Genomic DNA, 25,051 nt, shown 5'->3' on the forward strand with positions numbered 1-25,051 from the left:
GCACACCTCAAATTGCACCGCATCCGGGCCAAAAATGTGCAGGACCCTTTTTCAGGGTATGCACATGGGTGTGAATAGGCATGCCATCCAATTTGGCAAATCGCAATACGCTTTGTGTACCAATATTGGTGTGTTGGTAACTTCACCTAGAAAGCCGCAGCAGGTGGCATGAAGGGGTTGCGGTTGTGATGCGGTGCAGCGCTTGCACAGAAAACACTGCAAATTTCACATCGCATCTGTGTGAAACCAGAATGTGCCAATATGTGGCTTGACAAAGCACAGTGGTCAGTGCAGATTATTTTCAATCCATGTTTTTTTACACTTTTCATTCACTGGTTTAACTCAGGTGATCGTTAATCACAATTATCTCCGGAGATCACATGCAGCCCCTCAACCATCTACACATATCTCTGGAAATCTATACAGATCTCCTTGAAAAAATGTCTCCTCTCTTCTTCGGAAAACAATTGTCCTCCACCTCATAAACAGGGGGACAGAGAAGACTTCTCCTTGATAACTAAAATCAGATTAATTATCTGTGCTTAATAAACATACACCAATACTGCAAATGCATTGTACAGTCCAAGGCATTGCACACTAACGCATTGCACACTAGAAATGTCAAATGCGTTAGTGTGTACAGTGCATGAGTGTAAAATGCTTTAGTGCACACTGCAGTGTACAACGCATTGCACACTGTAATACACTGTACAATGTAATACCATGTACACCCACACATTGTAGACTGTAATGCACTGTACACTGTCATGCAGGATGGAGCAACGCATTGCACACTGTGATACCGTGTACACCCACACATTGTAGACTGTAATGCACTGTACACTGTCATGCAGGCTGGAGCTACGCATTGCACACTGTGATACGCTGTCCACTGTCATGCAGAATCCAGCAACGCATTGCACACTGTAATACCATGTACACCAACACATTGTAGAATGTAATGCATTATACGCAGTATACATGTCCAGATATTCAAAGATTAGCCATGAAGGCCTAGCTGGTTACCTATTTGGCAACCGCAGATAGCCGAATAACGCTACACTGCATCCAGGCAGCTCTGGGAGTGTGTTATATGACATCCTGGCAGAACGCGCTCTCCGTGATTGCTGTGTCCTAAGGACACAGCTGATCACGTGATGTGGTAAAGGCCAATCACAGCGGCTTTTTACCATGTGATCAGCCATGTCCAATGACACGCTGATCACCAGGAAATGCATTTGCCGGGTCTTGGCTGCACTTTCATCACGCTGTCAGAATGTGTGGAAAGTACTGCCGAGAACCAGCAGTTATCAAAGCAGGGGTCGGCCCCGATGATCAGTGCCCACCAGTGCCACCCAACAGTTCCGCCCACCTGTGGCCAGCAGTGCCACCCACCAGTGCTGCCTCATCAACGCACATCAGTGTTGCTAAATTACCAGTTTACCAAATGTTATAATATAAACAGACTTTTATTCATTATGAGCTATTTTGTGGTTTATCGAGCAAAAAGTAAAACTCACAGCAGCAAGTCAATACCACCCAAAGAAAGCTCTATTTGTCTGAAAAAACTGATACAAATTTAAGATGGGTACAATGTGGCATGACCGCACAATTGTCATTCAAAGTGTAACAGTGCAGAAAGATGAAAATTGGCCAGGACAGGAAGGGGGTAGGAGTACCCCGTAGGCAAGTGGTTAATATCATTGACCCATCAATACCCAGGAGCTAATGTACAGATAAGTAGCATGTGCACCAAGTGAGATTCTGCTAGGCCCCACCCACAAAATTGCAATTACCTGTCCCTCACATGTTATAAACATATTTGCAATGGCCACAGTTACTTTACATATAAGGATCATCTCCTCAGTTGAGAACTGTGCTCTCGCCATGTCCGAATGCCAATAAAGTTATCAAAATTTTCAACCAACACAAAACCTCCAACCACTTGTCATCCACTTACGCTCCCCACAACCACTTCCGGGTGCGCGCGCACGTGATGACGGACTTCCAGGATAGCCGTTCATGCGCCATGGGGGACACCTGTTTGGTGCTTATGTTTGCAATCGCGCATTTCTATGCACGGCTATGATAGCTTTCGCAAATGTGTGTTTCTTATTGATTTGTTTTTTTTAACCTTGGCTAATATTTGTTGCCAAAGGCCAAAAATCAACAAAGTGTGGACTATTTTATTACTGTAAATCGAATTGTAGAAAACCTGTAGCTGGCTGCACAGTGAATGTGACATTCATTAGTACATAACAATATTGTGGTGCAAGTGGGTTTTTTTTTTTTTTTGGTTTTTGAAAAAGCCAGTTTGCACACACTTGCATATTCACGCTCTTACAAGCTACATTTGAGCAGATTATATAAGTATACAAAGTAACTATTAAGGTTGTTCATATATTGAACATAAAATAAACACAAAAACATCGGTCAAACATTTATTGATCAAATATATCTTCATTTATTTGGTCAGCAGGAACAAGTAGGTACAGTCAATATCTTGGTGAGTCACAAAAATAGGATTCACGTGGCAAAAATAAAACACTCCTGCTCATAAGAGCTTACAATCTAAAGATACTTCTAGTGAACTGTGTGTGCACAGGTTATAGCAGGAAACAAAGGGGAAGATGAATCAAGTAACATTTTTGTGCACATAAGATTTACTTACACAATCACTTAGTATGAAGATCCATTCACAAAAAAAAGTCTACAGATCAAAATATCAAGAAAACAAAGCATGTGAAAAAAAACCCCTCCCACCTCTACAAATCCCCTCCCACCTCTATAAACCCCCTACACATACATTTGTCAGCAGGTTTGTCAGAAAAATGCATTGGAGTCTAAATAAGCAAACAAAATTAAAACAAGAGCAAATTTTAAACAAAACGATTGACATGTGTGAGGCTTTCAATGCAAAGAGAAAAAACACAATCATTGTGCAATCACACACAAACACTTTACAAGGCCAAAAATATGCAAACATTTCCAGCCCACTTCCAAACACAGCCTGAGTGGTGTCTGGGGCAATTCAGCACAAAATCTCTTCTTCCCCCAAACCACCCGGCCTAGTAACAGGCCGAATTACTCACTACTGCACGTCTTTATATAAGCTAGGTTGTATTTGGAGCGTGCCAAACAAGGCCCCACACCCAATGAAGCCTCACCCACCACTGACCTTAATTTGGTCAGTGAAAGTGTTTTCACCTGATGAATCCGCTTCCTACCTGCATTAACCCTTGGTATACAGGCCCCACAAATCAGAAAGAAATATACAGTGAAATGTACGTGTGCAGCATACCACAGAACATTGAGCAGGGATGTGAAAGGGAACCCCAATTGGAACCGTTATTGCTACTATGGTCACAATTCCCTCCAGATTTTCGCATGAGTTAAGACAGTCACATGACCACATCTTGTATGCAATACTGAAAATGACAAATCGATTTGACTAGTATGGTGAATTTCCCATCAATTGGCAAAACACTCCAGAAATCAAACTTCACCAAACATTACACTCTGGGCAAAGCTGATTTACAAATCCTGCGACTTACAGTAAAATTGACCATTTCAATGCAATTTTCAAGACATCTGACACAGATCTCTATGCAAATTGCCACTAAAGTAGTACATGTACTACTATATACTACATACTATATGTACTATAGAAATCAATGTTTGAAACACACCCATGTGGTCGCTCTAATAGCATACAATAGGGTGCGACTTTGCCTCTCTCTGTCAGCTCTTTGCTTGCCAAATCCTTCACAAAAGTGGATGGAGTGTAAACCATCATTATCAAATCTATTAGTGCTCCAGGCTCTTATCCCATTGTATGACATTCACATAAGGTGCAGCTTTGAAGGTGTTTCGACAGACAAGGCCTCATTCTAATTCACATTTTAGGGATCATTTAGACAGAAAGCAAAGATGTTGCCAGAACATCTATTTGAAGACAGCCACACACGGAGATCATGCTACTTCCTCACCGGGGTTGGGATTCAAACCAACAACCCTAGAGTTGTGAGGCAGTAGTGCTAACCGCTAATCCACGGAGCTACATTGCTAATCCAGCCTGTATTTCTGTGCTGTGAATCAATCTTAGGTCCCTGGGCAAGGTCAGTATAACTACCAGATATCTCCAATGTGACACAAATGTTGTGCTATGTTGCCAATTCAGATGTATGTTGGTTCTATGTATCCCAATACAAAGGATTGCAATACTAATACAGGCGTACCTCGGTTTACCAATGCCTCAGGGAACGTCATATTTGGGGTACAAATGCCAAACCATTTCAGTTAATTGGTCTGTTTACAAATGTTTGAATAATTTGGTATGGGCATGTGGCCTGGTATGGTTCAGGAGGGGGGGAGGCGCTCGCTTGTCCCCCCCCCTTTCCTGACCTGCTGGGCTGCATGCTCAGATAAGTATCTGTTATGGATTTTGGGGGGTACCCCATGCTGTTTTTTATTTAATTTCAGCGTGGAGTTACCCCTTAACATCCATACGAGACCCGAAGGGCTTATTATGGATGAGAGGGGGACCCCACGCCAGGTTTTTACAAATTGTTTATAATTCCCTGCAATACTTTTACATCAACTGTCAGTGGGGAACTCCGCCGACAGCTGAAACATGAGCGCTGCATTGGTTTTCGCTACTAAAATGCTGCATGAGTTGATAACATAACTCATGCGGGATTGTAGGAGCGACAGCCATGTGTTAATGTTTCAACTGTCAGCGGGGTTCCCCACTGACAGCTGAATGTACAAAAAAAAAAAAGCGTGGGGTCCCCCCTCACATCCGTACCAATTTCTTCGGATCTGGTATGGATATTAAGGGGGAACTCCACGCTGAAATAAAAAAAAAAACAGCTTGGGGATCCCCCCAAAATCCATACCAGACCCTTATCCGAGCATGCAGCCCGGCAGGTCAGGAAAGGGGGGGGGACGAGCGAGCGCCCCCCCCCTCCTGAACTATACCAGGCCACATGCCCTCAACATGGGGGGGTGCTTTGGGGAAGGGGGGCTCCCCCCCAAAGCACCTTGTCCCCATGTTAATGAGGTATTACTAATGATTTGTACAGGGGTAAATGATATCTCTCTCTCTCTGGAGTCTATACCTCTTTTAATACAAGAGAGTATTTTGCTCGCCTTAGAAACTGCAGCTTGGCATTGCATGCCATTATTACGCTTATGATCTACCAGAAATCCCAGATCCTTCTCCACTATTGATTCCCCCAGATGTACTCCCCCCTAGTATGTATGACGCATGCATATTCTTAGCCTCCAAGTGCATAACCTTACATTTCCCAGGTCCCAGGCTCCAGGAACTGGAGGTTTACCTATTTGTGCAGATCGCTGCCCTTTTCACCAACCTGCGACCAAAGTACGTACGCAACAAGACCACTCTTTGCTCTACACTGCACAAAAGATTTCTGCTTTTCTTCATATCAAGGGGGGGTGTTGACAGAGACCATCTGACCAATTATCCAGAGAGGTTGATGGGATATCACTATGTTTATGACCAAGTCCCAGATTCAGTTTGCTATTGGTATTAATATCTCTGAATACCTACAGATTACAGCCTGCTAATGTGCATATTATCTAGCATGAAATTAGCTTCAGAATGAATATAAAGATGACAGGTTTCAGATGTCTACTGTACCTAGGAGGGATACGGGGTGCCAGTGGTTCCACCATATCCTCTAATATATTGTAGCAGTGTTTGGACTTAAAATGTTACAAATAAACCCCCCCCCCCCCAGATAGGAGCCCACCTACCCAACCACCCCACTCCCCGTAGGGTAGAGAAGGGAGCTGAGGAAAACACCGGGCACTAACACCCCCCAAACACACATGTATCTGTCTGGTTTACCACCTACTACATGGTATCGGTTGTGTATGCACAGCAGGCTGCTCAATTTTCATATGTATTGATGGCGCATTTGGTGTGTCGATGGGTCAACTATTACATCTAGCGTGGTCTGGGGGGTTGGGGGTGTTAGTGGGCTGGTGTTTTTTCCTCAGCTCCCTTCTCTCCCCCCTATCTGGGGGGGTCATTGTGGGAGGAGCATTGGGGGAATGGAGGAGTTGTGGGGTATAGGTGGTTGGGTCTGCTTGGGAGAGTGAGGGGTGGCTGGGTCTGTGGGGGGTTGAGTTTCCATCAGGAAGGCATTTACCCAGTGGACATGTCTTCACCATCGGTCAGTGTCTGACACGGGAGGTCCTTCCATTCCGGGGGGTGGGGACCCTTGTGATTGGGCGTGTACACCGGATCTCCGATGCAATGTTTTTACTGTGTATGTCATTCATTAATAAACATTAAGGTTTAGGTAGCACCCTTCCAGATATTTTGGTGGCACCTCTTTTATATCCCTCTGCAGATCATTGTGGACTCCCTAGCTTTCCCATTTTACCCTTTCCCTTTTTGTTACAATTATGTCTCTGTTTTTTTTTATACCTCTGGCTTGTAGTTGAGTTCACTTGTTTCTTGACTCCTGCTAGGTTGGCAGGCCCTGCATCGCAGATCAAGGCGTCATCCCTCTTACTTTGGCTCCGTCCCCTGGACTAGGTTCTTCCCTGTTTTTTTTCTGGGAATTTACTCTGGGGGAGTGGGATATACCTTCCCCTTTTGGGTCCTCCCTTCCTGTCCCTCCCCCCTTTTCTCCCCTTCCTTTCCCTTCCCCCTCCCCTCTCTTCCTTTTCCCCCTTTGTTTTTTGTTTTTTTTTCTTTTCCCTTGCTCCTCTCACTCTGTCTTCCCCCCTGTGTCCCTCCTTCCGATCACCCCGCGGGACTCACGAAGGGTTGGGAACGGTTCACTTGCCCCTGACCATCAGGTTGGTGGGACAGGAAGTATGTGGTAAGAGGGAATACCATACCTTCATCAATTCCTATTATAAGTGATATATTAGAACAACACGGCTGCCACACACACAGCCTGTCGTGTGCCCATACGCATAACCAGCACACTATGTACATGCTGATTTGTGAAGATTTTAATGTGAGTGTTTTGGGGTATGCTTTTTTAAGAAATATATTGCAATAGAGACAAATATGGAGTCTTTTTCTTGTATTTGAGATCACATAAGCTTGAGAGGTATGAGTGCTGACAGGAATGTGGATCTTTGATAGTGATCAGAATTCTGTGCCATACACTTATGACCTCCTTTAAAATGGGGGTCCCACTGTTGAGGTGAGGGTCTACCTATATGAGCACTTACTGGTGAAGGCAACCACAGTTATTTGAGCATGAGGGTTTAGAAGACTCACACTTTTTTGTCACTGTGGGGACTTATTCATGTTTGGACTCTAATATACTGTATATACTGATTTGAGGTGCACCAAGCTGTCCACATTTAAATTTATATTATTTCACAGTTATACATGTAATTTTTTAATTCTCATTGGATGCACATTTTTGAGATTGGTCAAATATATGTTATATAGCATTCATTCAATGTTATATTGTGTCACGGATTCACCCACACACCACGCCCACAGCGGCTAACTGAGGCGCGCACGTGCGGCCGTGACTTGGGGTAAGAGAGAATAAGGGGGACTTAACTTTGAATATATAAAACCGTATATAAGACCAGCCGTGATATACTTTCACAGCCCACACTACCTCTTGGCCACCACTGGAGGGAGACTCCACTCCAATCCAGATGTCCAACCACACACACAGGCAGACACAAATCTTATATACAATCTGGTGCACTAATTAGAGTTGAGGAGCAGCTTAGCAATCACACACCCTTCTAGGATCCCTCCAGCTATCCTACAAGCCAGAACCCCAGTGTTAATCACTCTTCAACTGTCCACACCCCCCCACACCAGACACACCACAAATGGTAGCTGGCCACCACCCAACAGTTTATCTGCAGAATGGTCTGCTGGGACACCACACACACACTCCGTCTGGCAGATCTGTTACCTTTACAATCTGCACGCAATCTGCCAACACGCAGTGCAATTGCATACAGATTGGCAATGAGCTTGACCGAGCATGTTAAGCACTAAAATACAATACAATCTAATCTCTCCAAAGATATGAGCCCGCTTAAGTACACAGAAGTCACTTATTCATTTCAAGATTTATTATCCTGAAAGTGGGCAGTGCATAAAATATGTACAAAGTATAAAAAGTTACAAAGAATACAAAAAATACAAGAAGACACACAGACTATTCACTATAAAATAAAAGGGAATAAAAAACAGATAAAACTTTTACCAAGATCTATCCTGTGACTGGAGCAAGTCAGGGAGAGTCAGCAATCCGTCAGTCAAATAAAACCGGCTCCATACGAATCACAATGTCTAGAGATGAGCGAATTATTCAAAAATTCGATTCGACTGATTCGGCGAATTCGTGAAAAAATTTTGATTCAAGTCGAATATATTCGCTGCGAATTTAACTTATAAAAGGGTGTTTCTAGGCTTCAGAGAGCCTTTATATTAGTGCAGAACACTGTACCTTTAATTTAAATGCCCTTGGAGTCTGCTGGGGAAGAGAAAAAATACTGACAGTCAGTATGACATGCAGATGAGTGCCGTCGATCTTAGAATCACCGCACACTTCACTCATTTGGGCAGTCACGGGGCCAAAACCAGAGTGTGGAGCCACAGTGTGGCGGTGGAGGCAGCAGCAATGGGAGGCCATACAGCACCCTATGACAAAAATGGAAACCACCAGCAGTGTGAGGAGACCTGAAAGTGGCACATGGCAGAGTGTGGCGATGGAGACAGCAGCAATGGGAGGCCGTACAGGAACCCATGACACACTCTGGACCTGGCAGCAGCATGAGGAGGCGGTACAGGGGCCCATGACAGATTACGGGCCTGGCAGCAGCATGAGGAGTCGGTACGGGGGCCCATGACACACTCTGGACCTGGCAGCAGCATGAGGAGGCGGTACAGGGGCGCATGACAGATTACGAGCCTGGCAGCAGCAACTTGGACAGGAGGACGTTCAGCTTCTGCACCGTCGGGTGCGTGCTCGCAAACTGTTGTCTCTTGGAAACGGATTCCATGAAAGACTGCTGACGGAATCCGTGAAGAGGAGTAGCAGGAGAAGGAGCATCTGAACGAGCGGAATATGCCAACAAGCGACAACAGGGGCCCATGACAGATTACAGGCCTGGCAGCAGCATGAGGAGTTGGTACGGGGGCCCATGGCAGATTACGGGCCTGGCAGCAGCAATGGGAGGCCCGTAATCTGCCAGCACCCTATGACAAAAAATGGAACACACCAGCAGTGTGTGAGGAGACCTGAAAGTGGCACATAGCAGAGTGTGGCGATGGAGACAGCAGCAATGGGAGGCCGTACAGGGACCCATGAGAGACTCTGGACCTGGCAACAGCATGAGGAGGCGGTACAGGGGCCATGGCAGATTAGGGGCCTGGCAGCAGCTATGGGAGGCCCGTAATCTGCCAGCACCCTATGACAAAAAATGGAACACACCAGCAGTGTGAGGAGACCTGAAAGTGGCACATGGCAGAGTGTGGCGATGGAGACAGCAGCAATGGGAGGCCGTACAGGGACCCATGAGAGACTGTGGACCTGGCAGCAGCATGAGGAGGCGGTACTGGGGCCCATGGCAGATTAGGGGCCTGGCAGCAGCAATGGGAGGCCCGTAATCTGCCAGCACCCTATGACAAAAAATGGAACACACCAGCAGTGTGTGAGGAGACCTGAAAGTGGCACATGGCAGAGTGTGGCGATGGAGACAGCAGCAAAGGGAGGCCGTACAGGGACCCATGAGAGACTCTGGACCTGGCAGCAGCATGAGGAGGCGGTACAGGGGCCCATGGCAGATTAGGGGCCTGGCAGCAGCTATGGGAGGCCCGTAATCTGCCAGCACCCTATGACAAAAAATGGAACACACCAGCAGTGTGAGGAGACCTGAAAGTGGCACATGGCAGAGTGTGGCGATGGAGACAGCAGCAATGGGAGGCCGTACAGGGACCCATGAGAGACTGTGGACCTGGCAGCAGCATGAGGAGGCGGTACTGGGGCCCATGGCAGATTACGGGCCTGGCAGCAGCAATGGGAGGCCCGTAATCTGCCAGCACCCTATGACAAAAAATGTAACACACCAGCAGTGTAAGGAGACCTGAAAGTGGCACATGGCAGAGTGTGGCGATGGAGACAGCAGCAATGGGAGGCCGTACAGGGACCCATGAGAGACTGTGGACCTGGCAGCAGCATGAGGAGGCGGTACTGGGGCCCATGGCAGATTACGGGCCTGGCAGCAGCAATGGGAGGCCCGTAATCTGCCAGCACCCTATGACAAAAAATGGAACACACCAGCAGTGTGAGGAGACCTGAAAGTGGCACATGGCATGAGACACTGTGGACCTGGCAGCAGCATGAGGAGGCGGTACAGGGGCCCATGGCAGATTAGGGGCCTGGCAGCAGCTATGGGAGGCCCGTAATCTGCCAGCACCCTATGACAAAAAATGGAACACACCAGCAGTGTGTGAGGAGACCTGAAAGTGGCACATGGCAGAGTGTGGCGATGGAGACAGCAGCAATGGGAGGCCGTACAGGGACCCATGAGAGACTCTGGACCTGGCAGCAGCATGAGGAGGTGGTAAAGGGGCCCATGGCAGATTACGGGCCTGGCAGCAGCTATGGGAGGCCCGTAATCTGCCAGCACCCTATGACAAAAAATGGAACACACCAGCAGTGTGTGAGGAGACCTGAAAGTGGCACATGGCAGAGTGTCGCGATGGAGACAGCAGCAATGGGAGGCCGTACAGTGACCCATGAGAGACTCTGGACCTGGCAGCAGCATGAGGAGGCGGTATAGGGGCCCATGGCAGATTAGGGGCCTGGCAGCAGCTATGGGAGGCCCGTAATCTGCCAGCACCCTATGACAAAAAATGGAACACACCAGCAGTGTGAGGAGACCTGAAAGTGGCACATGGCATGAGACACTGTGGACCTGGCAGCAGCATGAGGAGGCGGTACAGGGGCCCATGGCAGATTAGGGGCCTGGCAGCAGCTATGGGAGGCCCGTAATCTGCCAGCACCCTATGACAAAAAATGGAACACACCAGCAGTGTGAGGAGACCTGAAAGTGGCACATGGCAGAGTGTGGCGATGGAGACAGCAGCAATGGGAGGCCGTACAGGGACCCATGAGAGACTCTGGACCTGGCAGCAGCATGAGGAGGCGGTATAGGGGCCCATGGCAGATTAGGGGCCTGGCAGCAGCTATGGGAGGCCAGTAATCTGCCAGCACCCTATGACAAAAAATGGAACACACCAGCAGTGTGAGGAGACCTGAAAGTGGCACATGGCATGAGACACTGTGGACCTGGCAGCAGCATGAGGAGGCGGTACAGGGGCCCATGGCAGATTAGGGGCCTGGCAGCAGCAATGGGAGGCCCGTAATCTGCCAGCACCCTATGACAAAAAATGGAACACACCAGCAGTGTGAGGAGACCTGAAAGTGGTACATGGCAGAGTGTGGCGATGGAGACAGCAGCAATGGGAGGCCGTACAGGGACCCATGAGAGACTCTGGACCTGGCAGCAGCATGAGGAGGCGGTATAGGGGCCCATGGCAGATTAGGGGCCTGGCAGCAGCTATTTGAGGCCCGTAATCTGCCAGCACCCTATGACAAAAAATGGAACACACCAGCAGTGTGAGGAGACCTGAAAGTGGCACATGGCAGAGTGTGGCGATGGAGACAGCAGCAATGGGAGGCCGTACAGGGACCCATGAGAGACTCTGGACCTGGCAGCAGCATGAGGAGGCAGTATAGGGGCCCATGGCAGATTAGGGGCCTGGCAGCAGCTATGGGAGGCCAGTAATCTGCCAGCACCCTATGACAAAAAATGGAACACACCAGCAGTGTGAGGAGACCTAAAAGTGGCACATGTTTGGGCCATGATTCATGGCGGATTTAGTCAGTTGTGTCAGGAACTGGTGGTTTGAAATCCAGACTAATCCACGCCTGATTCATTTTCACAAATGTGAGTCTCTCCACACTTTGGGTGGACAGTCGTGTCCTCCGCGGAGTTACAATACCTCCTGCCGCACTAAACACGCGCTCCGATGCCACGCTACTGGCCGGGCATGACAGCCTTTCAAGGGCAAATTCAGCTAGTTGGGGCCAAAGGTCAAGTTTCGTTGCCCAGTAGTCAAGGGGATTGTCTACCTCGGTTGGCAGGGTGCTGTCCAAGTAGGCCCAAGCCTGTTGTTTGAGGTCCTGCTCCAGGTCCACCTGATGCTGCTGCTGCTGCGGCTGGTTAGTAGTTTCCTCACTGCGCTCGTGAAGAAAGCTACTCATCATCGACTGCAGACTGAGGCAGCCGCTGCTGGTGGAGCTGCCACTGCTCCTACCACCCCACCCCTCCCCTGCTGCCATGGCAGCGGAACGCGAGCGCACAGGGCCCACAGTGTCTGAGGATGGACGTTGGCGCAGAAAGGCAGAGACCAACTGACTACATAGGTGGTTTTTATAGTACGTTATTTTGGCCTCCCTCTCAGCAGGTGTGAAAAAGGCCACCATTTTTGAACGGTAGCGAGGGTCCAACAAGGTGGACAGCCAAAAGTCATCCCTCTGTCTGATGGTTATTATTCGGCTGTCGCTACGCAAGCAACCGAGCATGCTATGGGCCATTTGTGCCAAGGAATGCGAGGGACTCCCTGCCTCCATCTCCACAGCATACTGCCACGGTGCGTCTGGGTCCTCTGTCTCCTCCTCCTCCTCTACCAGATGCTCCTGCTCCTCCACTCCTGTCCGCTGAGTGGAAAAACCACCAATTTCACTCAATAATTCCTGAGCACAAATGTCCTCCTCTACCTCCTCCTCTTCTTCCTGTCCTGCCCCCACAGGGGTCATGTGGCGTTGAGATCTGTGCGCCACGTCTACCGCACCCTGACCAGCCATTGTTAACAGCATTTGTTCCAGGACGTGCAACAGAGGAATGACGTCGTTCATCCCATAGTCCTGCCGACTCACGAATAGCGTGGCCTCCTCAAAGGGCCTGAGCAAGCGGCAGGTGTCACGCATGAGCTGCCAATGGCTGACATCGAAGTTACACAGGGGAGTACCTTTATCCGCTTGTAACATCAGGAAATCGGTGATGGCCTTTCGCTGTTTGTAAAGGCGGTCTAACATGTGTAGGGTTGAATTCCACCTTGTTGCAACGTCGCAGATCAGGCGATGCTGTGGAATTCCGTTCTGCCGCTGTAGCTCAAGGAGGGTGTGCTTTGCGGTGTAGGAATGGCTGAAATGCATGCAAAGTTTACGTGACATTTTAAGGATGTCTTGCAGTGGGATGGTGGATTTTAGGAACCGCTTGACAACCAGATTGAACACGTGAGCCATGCATGGCGCATGGCACAACCTTCCTTGACGCAGAGCAGACACCATGTTCTTTCCGTTGTCGGTCAACATGGTTCCGATTTTCAGTTTGCGCGGAGACAGCCATCTGTCGATTTCTCTGTTCATTACACTGAGAAGTTCCTCCCCTGTGTGACTACGTTCGCCAAGGCATACCAGGTGCAGCACAGCGTGACACCGTTGCGCCCTGCACATGTGATATGCCGGTCGGGTAATGGGACTTGGCACGGGGGTGGCGGCTGAGGACACGGCGGAAGAAGAGGTGGTAGAGGCGGACATCTTTGCCGGACCAAGGACGTGCAAACGTGGAGGCAAAAGCGGCGTGACCTGTCCAAGTTGCTGGTGCGGCTGTGACAGCACCACGTTCACCCAGTGGGCCGTAAATGACATGTACTGTCCCTGACCATAGTTACAGCTCCACACGTCGGCGCTGCCGTGCACTTTGGCAGAGACCGACATGCTCAAAGACTGGCCCACCATCTCTTCTACATGTGAATGCAGGGCTGGCACTGCCTTTTTGGCGAAGAAATGACGGCTTGGCACTCTCCACCGCGGCGCGGCACAAGCCATCATTTCTCGGAAAGGTGCTGAGTCCACCACTTGGAAAGGGAGGGACTGCAGCACCAGCAACTTGGACAGGAGGACGTTCAGCTTTTGCACCGTCGGGTGCGTGCTCGCAAACTGTTATCTCTTGGAAACGGATTCCAAGAAAGACTGCTGACGGAATCCGTGAAGAGGAGTAGCAGGAGAAGGAGCATCAGAACGAGCGGAAGATGCCAACGAGCGACAACTCCCCTCAGCAGAGGTGTTGGAGCCTTGACTGGCTGATAGAGGGCGATTGACGTCGGGTGACGGAGCAAGTAACGGAGCGGGTGATGGAGCGGGGGCTGGGGCAGGCAGAACCGCCGTATCTTTATCACGGTTTTCCCAGGCCACCAAATGGCGACGCTGTATATGCTGACGCAACGCTGTAGTCCCAACATGGGCCCCCTGGCCACGCTTGACTTTCTGGCCACATAGTCGACATACGGCTACGTTTACTTCCTCGGGCGGCTCGACAAAAAATTGCCACACCGCCGAGTAGGAAACTTTGCCCCCGATACTCCTCACTGGCTGACTGCTACTTCCACCGTGCACACCGGCACCACTACTGGCCGTGGTGATAGGCTGCAGTGGAGCTGGTGCTCTACTCCATGGCCGTTTGCCTCCACTGACACTGCTGCGACCCTGCTGCCTCCTGGGCAACCCACCGACTGTTTTGCTCGCTGCCAAGCTGGCACCCTCTTCTCCTGATGATGCGGAAGCAATAGCCTGATGACGACGAGGCTGCCAAGTGCGATCAGCCTCATCATCATCAATTAGGGTCTCCGCCTCACTACTAGCCCCCTCGGCTGCGTGTGGGTCAGGAGACAGACCTGTTTCTAGACCGGCTACCGAGCCACTCTCCCCGCCACTACTTCTTCGCCTGGCTGCTGAAGAGGCGGATGTCTCCCCCCGTTCCTGACCGCCCTCTGTTAGCTCTTCCGCACTGTACAGTGGGGCTGAGCCCACAGCATGCGATACTTCGCTTGGTGAGGGAACACCAAAGGACAGGGGCAGGTAGAGGACACGTGATTTCAGTGGGCTTGCTCCCGGGCCATGCCAACTAACGGTTGTGTCTGACGTACCCACCGACCGTTGGCTGTAGGTGTCAGAGGTGACCTGGGAAGAGGAAGACGACCGAGCCAACCAATCGATGACGGCAGGGTTGTCGGTGGAGACACGACCGCTGGATGACACCGGGAGCACTGGCCTCTGGCTGCGACTAGTGCTGCCTCGACCCCTTCCTCTGCTGCCACGTCTGCTCGCTCCTAAAACATTGCCTCCTCTGCCACTCCTCTGCATGTTGTCTGACATACTCTTTAATTAAATGATTCTGTGTCCCTGAGTAACAATTCTGTGTCTGTCCCTGAGTAACAATTCTGTGTCCCTGAGTAACAATTCTGTGTCCCTCAGTAACAATTCTGTGTCCCTCAGTAACAATTCTGTGTCCCTGAGTAACAATTCTGTGTCCCTCAGTAACAATTCTGTGTCCCTCAGTAACAATTCTGTGTCTGTCCCTGAGTAACAATTCTGTGTCTGTCGCTGAGTAACAATTCTGTGTCCCTCAGTAACAATTCTGTGTCTGTCCCTGAGTAACAATTCTGTGTCTGTCGCTGAGTAACAATTCTGTGTCCCTCAATAACAATTCTGTGTCCCTCAGTAACAATTCTGTGTCTGTCCCTGAGTAACAATTCTGTGTCTGTCCCTGAGTAACAATTCTGTGTCCCTCAGTAACAATTCTGTGTCCCTCAGTAACAATTCTGTGTCCCTGAGTAACAATTCTGTGTCCCTCAGTAAAAATTCTGTGTCCCTCAGTAACAATTCTGTGTCCCTCAGTAACAATTATGTGTCTGTCCCTGAGTAACAATTCTGTGTCTTTCCCTGAGTAACAATTCTGTGTCCCTAAGTAACATTTCTGTGGCCCTAAGTAACGTTTCTGTGGCCCTCAGTAACAAATCTGTGTCCCTCAGTAACAATTCTGTGTCCCTCAGTAACAATTCTGTGTCCCTCAGTAACAATTCTGTGTCTGTCCCTGAGTAACAATTCTGTGTCTGTCCCTGAGTAACAATTCTGTGTCTGTCCCTGAGTAACAATTCTGTGTCTGTCCCTGAGTAACAATTCTGTGTCCCTCAGTAACAATTCTGTGTCCCTCAGTAACAATTCTGTGTCCCTGAGTAACAATTCTGTGTCCCTCAGTAACAATTCTGTGTCCCTCAGTAACAATTCTGTGTCCCTCAGTAACAATTCTGTGTCCCTGAGTAACAATTCTGTGTCCCTCAGTAACAATTCTGTGTCTGTCCCTGAGTAACAATTCTGTGTCTGTCCCTGAGTAACAATTCTGTGTCCCTCAGTAACAATTCTGTGTCCCTCAGTAACAATTCTGTGTCCCTCAGTAACAATTCTGTGTCTGTCCCTGAGTAACAATTCTGTGTTCCTCAGTAACAATTCTGTGTCCCTCAGTAACAATTCTGTGTCCCTCAGTAACAATTCTGTGTCTGTCCCTGAGTAACAATTCTGTGTCTGTCCCTGAGTAACAATTCTGTGTCCCTAAGTAACGGTTCTGTGGCCCTCAGTAACAAATCTGTGTCCCTCAGTAACAATTCTGTGTCTGTCCCTAAGTAACAATTCTGTGGCACTAAGTAACGTTTCTGTGGCCCTAAGTAACGTTTCTATGGCCCTAAGTAACGATTCTGTGGCCCTAAGTAACGTTTCTGTAGCCCTAAGTAACGTTTCTGTGGCCCTAAGTAACGTTTCTGTGGCCCTAAGTAACGGTTCTGTGTCCCTCAGTAACAATTCTGTATCCCTCAGTAACAATTCTGTGTCTGTCCCTGAGTAATAATTTTGTGTCCCTAAGTAACAATTCTGTGTCTGTCCCTGAGTAACAATTCTGTGTCCCTAAGTAACGTTTCTGTGGCCGTAAGTAACGGTTCTGTGGCCCTAAGTAACAAATCTGTGTCCCTCAGTAACAATTCTGTGTCTGTCCCTAAGTAACAATTCTGTGGCACTAAGTAACGTTTCTGTGGCCCTAAGTAACGTTTCTGTGGCCCTAAGTAACGATTCTGTGGCCCTAAGTAATGTTTCTGTAGCCCTAAGTAACGTTTCTGTGGCCCTAAGTAACGTTTCTGTGGCCCTAAGTAACGGTTCTGTGTCCCTCAGTAACAATTCTGTATCCCTCAGTAACAATTCTGTGTCTGTCCCTGAGTAACAATTCTGTGTCCCTAAGTAACGTTTCTGTGGCCCTAAGTAACGGTTCTGTGGCCCTCAGTAACAAATCTGTGTCCCTCAGTAACAATTCTGTGTCTGTCCCTAAGTAACAATTCTGTGGCCCTAAGTAACGTTTCTGTGGCCCTAAGTAACGTTTCTGTGGCCCTAAGTAACGATTCAGTGGCCCTAAGTAATGTTTCTGTAGCCCTAAGTAACGTTTCTGTGGCCCTAAGTAACGTTTCTGTGGCCCTAAGTAACGTTTCTGTGGCCCTAAGTAACAGTTCTGTGGCCCTCAGTAACAATTCTGTGTCCCTCAGTAACAATTCTGTGTCTGTCCCTGAGTAACAATTCTGTGTCCCTAAGTAACGTTTCTGTGGCCCTAAGTAACGGTTCTGTGGCCCTCAGTAACAAATCTGTGTCCCTCAGTAACAATTCTGTGTCTGTCCCTAAGTAACAATTCTGTGGCCCTAAGTAACGTTTCTGTGGCCCTAAGTAACGTTTCTGTGGCCCTAAGTAATGATTCTGTGTCCCTCAGTAACAATTCTGTGTCTGTCCCTAAGTAACAATTCTGTGTCTGTCCCTGAGTAACAATTCTGTGTCCCTAAGTAACGTTTCTGTGGCCCTAAGTAACAGTTCTGTGGCCCTCAATAACAATTCTGTGTCCCTCAGTAACAATTCTGTGTCTGTCCCTAAGTAACAATTCTGTGGCCCTAAGTAACGTTTCTGTGGCCCTAAGTAACGTTTCTGTGGCCCTAAGTAACGATTCTGTGGCCCTAAGTAACGTTTCTGTAGCCCTAAGTAACGTTTCTGTGGCCCTAAGTAACGTTTCTGTGTCCCTAAGTAAAGTTTCTGTGGCCCTAAGTAACGTTTCTGTGGCCCTAAGTAACGTTTCTGTGGCCCTAAGTAACGTTTCTGTGTCCCTAACTAACGTTTCTGTGTCCCTAAGTAACGTTTCTGTGTCCCTAACTCTCTCCCTGAATACAGCCAGGTCTGCCTCTGTTGAATGACTGGAGGCAAAAGGAGAATTCTAAAATGGCCGCCATTTATAGCTCGACCATTACACAGTGCTGGCTGACTGGCTGCTGATTGGCTAATGCCAATCATGAATGAATGCATTATGGGTCAGCGCGCATTGTCTGCGCGCCTTCCCAGACATCCCCGCTCCGTCGCCGCACATGTCGCCGCCATTTTAGGAAAAATTTCGATTTCGCATCCGAAGTCTGCTTATTTTCGGATTCGGCGCGAATCGAAATTTTCCTAATATTCGAAACGAATTCCACTTCGCCTAGTTCGATTCGCTCATCTCTAACAATGTCCATATCTCCAGTCCTCAATTTATGGGAATATGGACGTGGGCTGGACATGAGTCCTGGGCCAATTGCCTCTGGGGGTGTTCCTGTACCCGCCCACAGGATGTTCTGGGTGCTGACCTGCCCAAAGTCAATTGGACCAAGACCGGCTTGAATCACCAAGTCGGGAATTGAATTTCCGACACCAGCACATCAGTCCGTTCATGACAGTACCAATCGCTGTTCCGCTATCGCACTCCAGCACCACATAACCATTTCCTGCATTTTCCTGGCATTCTACATAGGTCACAAATATAGTTTTTATATGCCGCTGTAGCCTCCAGAGTGCCCCATCAGAAGGAAGGATTTTTATCTCTCTGCAACTAATATTTTAGCTTGTATGAGGGATGAAACATACTCCTTTGATGTATGTACAGTATATACTTTTAGAGCTCCAATGTCCGGGAGACAGGTTGGAGCTCCCCTGGTGTCATGAAGCTGAAACGTCTGCGTTTCTCTTTTAAACTTCAGGAAGATGGCAGAGTCTGATTACATATAGGTGACAAAATCTTATTAGCACCCAGGTGCCACTTCCAGCCTGAGGAAGCTCAGTCTCTTTTAGAATTACATATTGCTACAGGTCACATTTCAACTACTCAAATCTGTACATTTATGTCACATATTGTTTAAGCGTTTATTTGTGATTAGGGTTTTACCATTTAGGATTTTTTTTTCACACTACTTGGTTCACAATTTTTTTATGTGCTTGAAGTACTTGATTGATTAAGAGTGCCACACTAGTTTTTGTTTACAGTTAGTCCCCTACATAGAAATGTTCAAGTTGAGAACTTTCAAAGGTGTGAACATATGTTAGCATGTCCAAATATATAATATAATATTTAAAGCTGGGTACACATACACTTTTTTTTTTTTTTTTAATTCAACCCAGCAGCCATTGTCTGTTTATCTTTGTTGGACTTACAAAAAAAAAATAACACCTTGGGATTTGCTCTCAGAACGGAACACATTTGTAAGTAGGGACTTACCATATTTTCTTACTGTGCAAGTGTGTGAGAGTGGGAGTGTGTGAATCACATTGAGTGTTGGGAGATTGGGAGAAGGGTGTAGGCAAAGGAAACACCCCAGCCACACCTTCATTTTACATAAAGAATTGATACACAAAAATGTGGTTAAACCCTCAATGCCTCTTCTACCATTACTATTCCTTTTTACTGGCTTTCCAAATTTACAGATACAATTTAGAAAATGGATTAAAGGTTTAGCACTGGTAAACACTTTTTGATGTATAAATAGTGCATTTTTATACAGGTATAAACAGCAGACCAAAATGAGAGAAAAATCAGGAGGAAAAGGAACAGAGGGACTTAGGTCCAAAACAAGGACAGTCCCTTCAAATTGGAGACAGTTGGGAGCTATGCTTTTCCAAAAGAAAAGCAACAGTGCTGTAACTGCCTAAAAATGTAAGTAGATCTAAACCCAAAATATGTACAGTATATTGCAGTTTACAAATCCTTAGATGTTGTGGCTGCGTTTGTTTTCTTTTATGTTTTCTCGTCCTTCACCTTGTGACACCTGTCAGTATTAAATGCTTTGCCTCAACACTCTAACTGACCCATTGGCTTGTTAAAGGAAGGTGAAAAACAACAACCTTACTGGAGGGATCAACAAATGAAAATAAAAGAAAAAAAGCTTTAACCACTTGCACTCCTGATGATTTACCCCCCTTAATGACCAGGCCTCTTTTTGCTACTCGGCGCTGCACTAATTCAACTGATAATTGCGCGGTCATGCAATGATGCACTCAAACAAAATTTACGTCCTTTTTTTCACACAAATAGAGCTTTCTTTTGGTGGTATTTGATCACCTGTGCGCTTTTTATTTTTTACGCTATAAACAAAAAAAGACTGAAAATGTTGAAGACAAACAAAATTTTTTACTTTCAGCTATAAAAAATATATAGCAAACTCAAAGTTAGTTATAAATTTATGCCAAAATGTATAGATACTGCAATTTATGCCATTTTTTTGCTATACAGTGCTGCACTAGTTTAACGGACAATTGCGCGGTCATGCAATATGGTACATAAATGAAATTTATGTCCTTTTTTTCACACAAATAGAGCTTTCTTTTGGTGGTATTTGATCACCTGTGCAATTTTTATTGGCGCTATAAACAAAAATTTTTGAAGAACAAAAAAAAATGTTTTAAACAATATTTTCTCATTTCGGTCATAAAAATATCCAAAAAAACTAAAATTTCATCATAAATTTAGGCCAAAATATATTCTGCTACATGTTTTTGGTTAAAAACATCCCAGTAAGTGTATATTTATTGCTTTGTGTGAAAGTTATAGCGTCTACAAACTATGGTATAGATAATGGAATTTACACAGGTTTTACTTTCTGACTGCTCATCACTTTTCTTGAGGTGCTAAAATACCAGGATAGTAGAAAAAACCTCAAATGACCCCTTTTTGCAAAGTAGACACACTAAGCTATCTGCTGAGAGGCATATTGAGTCCATGGAAGATTTATTTTTTTTCCACAAGTTTCTGGAAAATGACAAAAACTTTTTTTTTCTTTTTTTTTTACACAAAGTTGTCATTTAAATGATTTATTTCTCGCACAAGCCATGGGTTTATGTAAAATTACACCCCAAAATACATTCTGCTACTTCTTCCAAGTATGGGGATACTACATGTGTGAGACTTTTTGGGAGCCTAGCCACATACAGGAGCCTGAAATCCAATGACCACTTTGAAAGCCTGAAGGTGCGTAACTTCCTCATTTTACTTCCTCAATACCTATCACAGTTTCGAAAGCCCTGACATGCCAGGATAGCACCAAACACCCACAAATGACCCCTTTATGGAAAGTAGACACCCCAAGGATTTTAAAAAGAGGCATGGTGAGTATTTTGCAGATCTCATTTTTTCTCACAAGGTTTTAAAATATAAAAAAAGAATAGAAAAAATATGTTTTTTGTTTTTTTTTCTTCATTTTCCAAAAAATTGTGGCAACAAATGAGATCTGCAAAATACCATGCTTCTTATCAAATTCCTTGGGGTGTCTACTTTCCAAAAAGGGGTTATTTGGGGAGGGGGGGTTAAGTGCTATCCTGGCATTTCAGGGCCTCCTATAGTCTGGAAGTGTAATCAGGAAATAAAGCCCTTTAAAAGCCTGAAGATGCTTATTGGATTTTGGGGTCCTGTACTTGGCTAGATTGCCAAAACGTGTCTCACATGTGGTACCCCCATACTCGGGAGAAGTAGCAGAATCTATTTTGGGGAGTAATTCCACATACACCCATGGCATGTGTGAGCAGTAAATCATTTAAGTGACAATTTTGTGTACAAAAAAAAAAAAAAACATTTTGTCATTTTCCAAAAACTTGTGGTAAAAAAATAAATTCTTCTATTGATTCAACATGCCTCTCAGCAAATAGTTTGGGGTGTCTACTTTCCAAAAAGGGGTCGTTTTGGGGGGTGGGGGCGTTTTATGCCCAACATTAGACGTTTATGCCACACATCACTCACTCTTCTAACCAACTGAAGAGCAAGCCTTTTCTGACACTTCTTGTTCACATGAAAAACATCTGTATTTTTTGCTATACACTTTTTTTACTTGTAATGCATAAAAACACAATATATTGGCCAATTATTTGGTATATAAAAGATGATGGTATGCCGAGTAAATAGATACCAAACATGACATGCTTTAAACCTGTGCATGCCCCGTGCAATGGCGACAAACTGCATACATTTTTAATATCCATAGGCAACGCTTTAAAAGCCTTTAAAAGCTACCATTTTAGATTTACAGAGGAGGTCTAGTGTTAAAATAAATGAATAAAATAAATTATTATTATTTTGATTTTTTTAATTATTTTTACACTGTACCTTTTCATTTTTTTTTTTTTTGATCACTTTTAATGCTATCACAGGGAATGCAAATATCCCCTATAACTTTAATGGGCATTGTCATATATTCTTTTTTGAGAAATTTTGGGGTCTATCAGACTCTAGATATCTCCTCTGCCCTTACATTTTCTAATCAAACCAAGATCGGTGTGATCAGATGCTTTCCCAATTTACAAATGGCGCTGTTTATATCCTGCAAAACTGAAGTGATGAAATGCTTGTAGCTTCCAAATTCTTAGACTATAGAGATGATTGGCCCCACTCTGGTCTCCAATCAGTTCTATGGTCAGCTGGCAGAAACACCGGCTGCATTCTCAGGTTCCCCCGATGGCACGGGACGGCCCGAGAAGTCCTGGCAGAGCCTGTGAACATATCTGCACATTCACCATGGAACTGCCGTACATGTGCGGAAGACAAGGAAGGATTCCAGCTTTCCTATTAGCGGTCAAAAAACCTGCACGTGTGTAGATATCAGGTTATCCTGGTGCATGTGCAGATCTGAGCCCTGTGAAACATCTACAGTTGTGACCAAAATTATTCAACCCCCAATGCTGTAAAGGGGTTTAGGGACTATAGTGTACATTTGGAATTGTATTCAGAATCAAATCCTACAAGGACGTTGTAACTACCCAAATGCAACTAAAATGACATCAATTGTTTATGTAATACAGTAGTAAATGGTTCTTATGTGGTTTCTTCATTGCCACAATTATTCAACCCCTTAAAGACTACCACTCTGAAGAACAGAGGTTCATACAGGTGCTTTCCATCAGGTATTGAAAACACCTGTGGATGTCACCGAGCAGCAATCAAGCATAATAAGCACCAATTAGGCAGCTTTAAAATGACTGTGATACTCAGCTCCTTCTAGACATTTACTGGTGTGGTTACAAACATGGTGAAGGCAAGAGAATGGTCCAGGAAGACAAGAGAAGAGGTGATTTCTCTTCACAGGAAGGGCAATGGCTATAAGAAGATTGCAAAGATGTTAAACATACCAAGAGACACCTTAGGAAGCATCATTCGCAAATTCAAGGCAAAGGGCACTGTTGAAACGCTACCTGGTCGTGGCAGAAAGAAGATGCTGACTTCGACTGCTGTGCGCTACCTGAAGCGTAGAGTGGAGAGAAGTCCCCGTGTGACTGCTGAGGAACTGAGAAAAGATTTGTCAGATGTGGGTACAGAAGTTTCAGCCCAGACAATAAGACGCACACTGCGTAATGAAGGCCTCCGTGCCAGAACTCCCAGGCGTACCCCCTTGCTGTCTCCAAAGAATAAGAAGAGTCGACTGCAGTATGCCAAAAGCCATGTGGACAAACCACAAAAGTTGTGGGATAGTGTTCTGTGGACTGATGAAACAAAATTAGAACTGTTTGGGCCCATGGATCAACGCTATGTTTGGAGGAGGAAGAACAAGGCCTATGATGAAAAGAACACCTTGCCTACTGTGAAGCATGGTGGAGGGTCAATCATGCTTTGGGGCTGTTTTGCTTCTGCAGGTACAGGGAAGCTTCAGCGTGTGCAAGGTACCATGAATTCTCTTCAGTACCAGGAGATATTGGATGGAAACGTGATGCAGTCCGTCACACACCTGAGGCTTGGGAGACGTTGGACCTTTCAACAGGACAATGATCCCAAGCATACCTCCAAGTCCACTAGAGCATGGTTGCAGAGGAAAGGCTGGAACATTTTGGAGTGGCCATCGCAGTCACCAGACTTAAATCCGATTGAGAACCTCTGGTGGGACTTAAAGAAAGCAGTTGCAGTGCGCAAGCCTAAGAATGTGACTGAACTGGAGGCCTTTGCCCATGAAGAATGGGCGAAGATACCCGTAGATCGCTGCAAGACACTTGTGTCAAGCTATGCTTCACGTTTAAAAGCTGTTATAACTGTAAAAGGATGCTGTACTAAGTACTAAGATTGAATGTCACTTGGGGGTTGAATAAAACTGATAATGCTGTGAGCACAGAAAAGACATTTGTGGTTATTTCATTATAACTGTTATGTTATATTTGTCTGACCTACAAGTGCCTCTTTAATGTAAATGTAAGCAAGATGACTGAATGATCAAAAGCAATGTCAAACTGGCCAAAACACTCAATTTCAGTGGGGGTTGAATAATTTTGGTCACAACTGTACGTACACACTGGGGAGGTGGCAAAGTCTCACTTAGGCAAGAAAGCTTTAGAAAAAAGAGAATTGTCCAAAGGTAAGAGAGGGAGGGGGGAAGAGGCGGGGAGGAAAACTTCACAGTTAGGGCGGAGGTCCAATTTAACAAAGACAGACATGTTTGAAGTCCAACATATGTGACAACCATGGTTCCATCCATAGAGTGTAAAAATTAACGTGACTGCAAAGGAACTGGATTTTTTGCAGGATCACTAGTTTAAAGTAAATGGATTTCACTGTATAATGAGCAACAATGTCATCCCATTAGAGGAGATAGAAAAATAACAGACCTACTGGCAGAATCAACAGGTAGTATGTTAAAGGGGGGTCTTTAAAAAACAATAATTGCGGGGGCGTGGCCAGCTGCTGACGGGGATATTTGCATAGTTCGAGAGCTCTGGGATCTGCCGGCATCTTCCGCAGCTCACAGCGATGAGCGACAGAGGAGTTTAACCACCCTCATATACCTGGCACCTGCCCTAATGTGTGGGGACCCGACAGCGTCTAA

The sequence above is a fragment of the Staurois parvus genome, unplaced genomic scaffold (assembly GCF_062004578.1).
Source record: "Staurois parvus isolate SC_StPar_1 unplaced genomic scaffold, SC_StPar_1.0 ptg000751l, whole genome shotgun sequence".
Classification (NCBI taxonomy): domain Eukaryota; kingdom Metazoa; phylum Chordata; class Amphibia; order Anura; family Ranidae; genus Staurois; species Staurois parvus.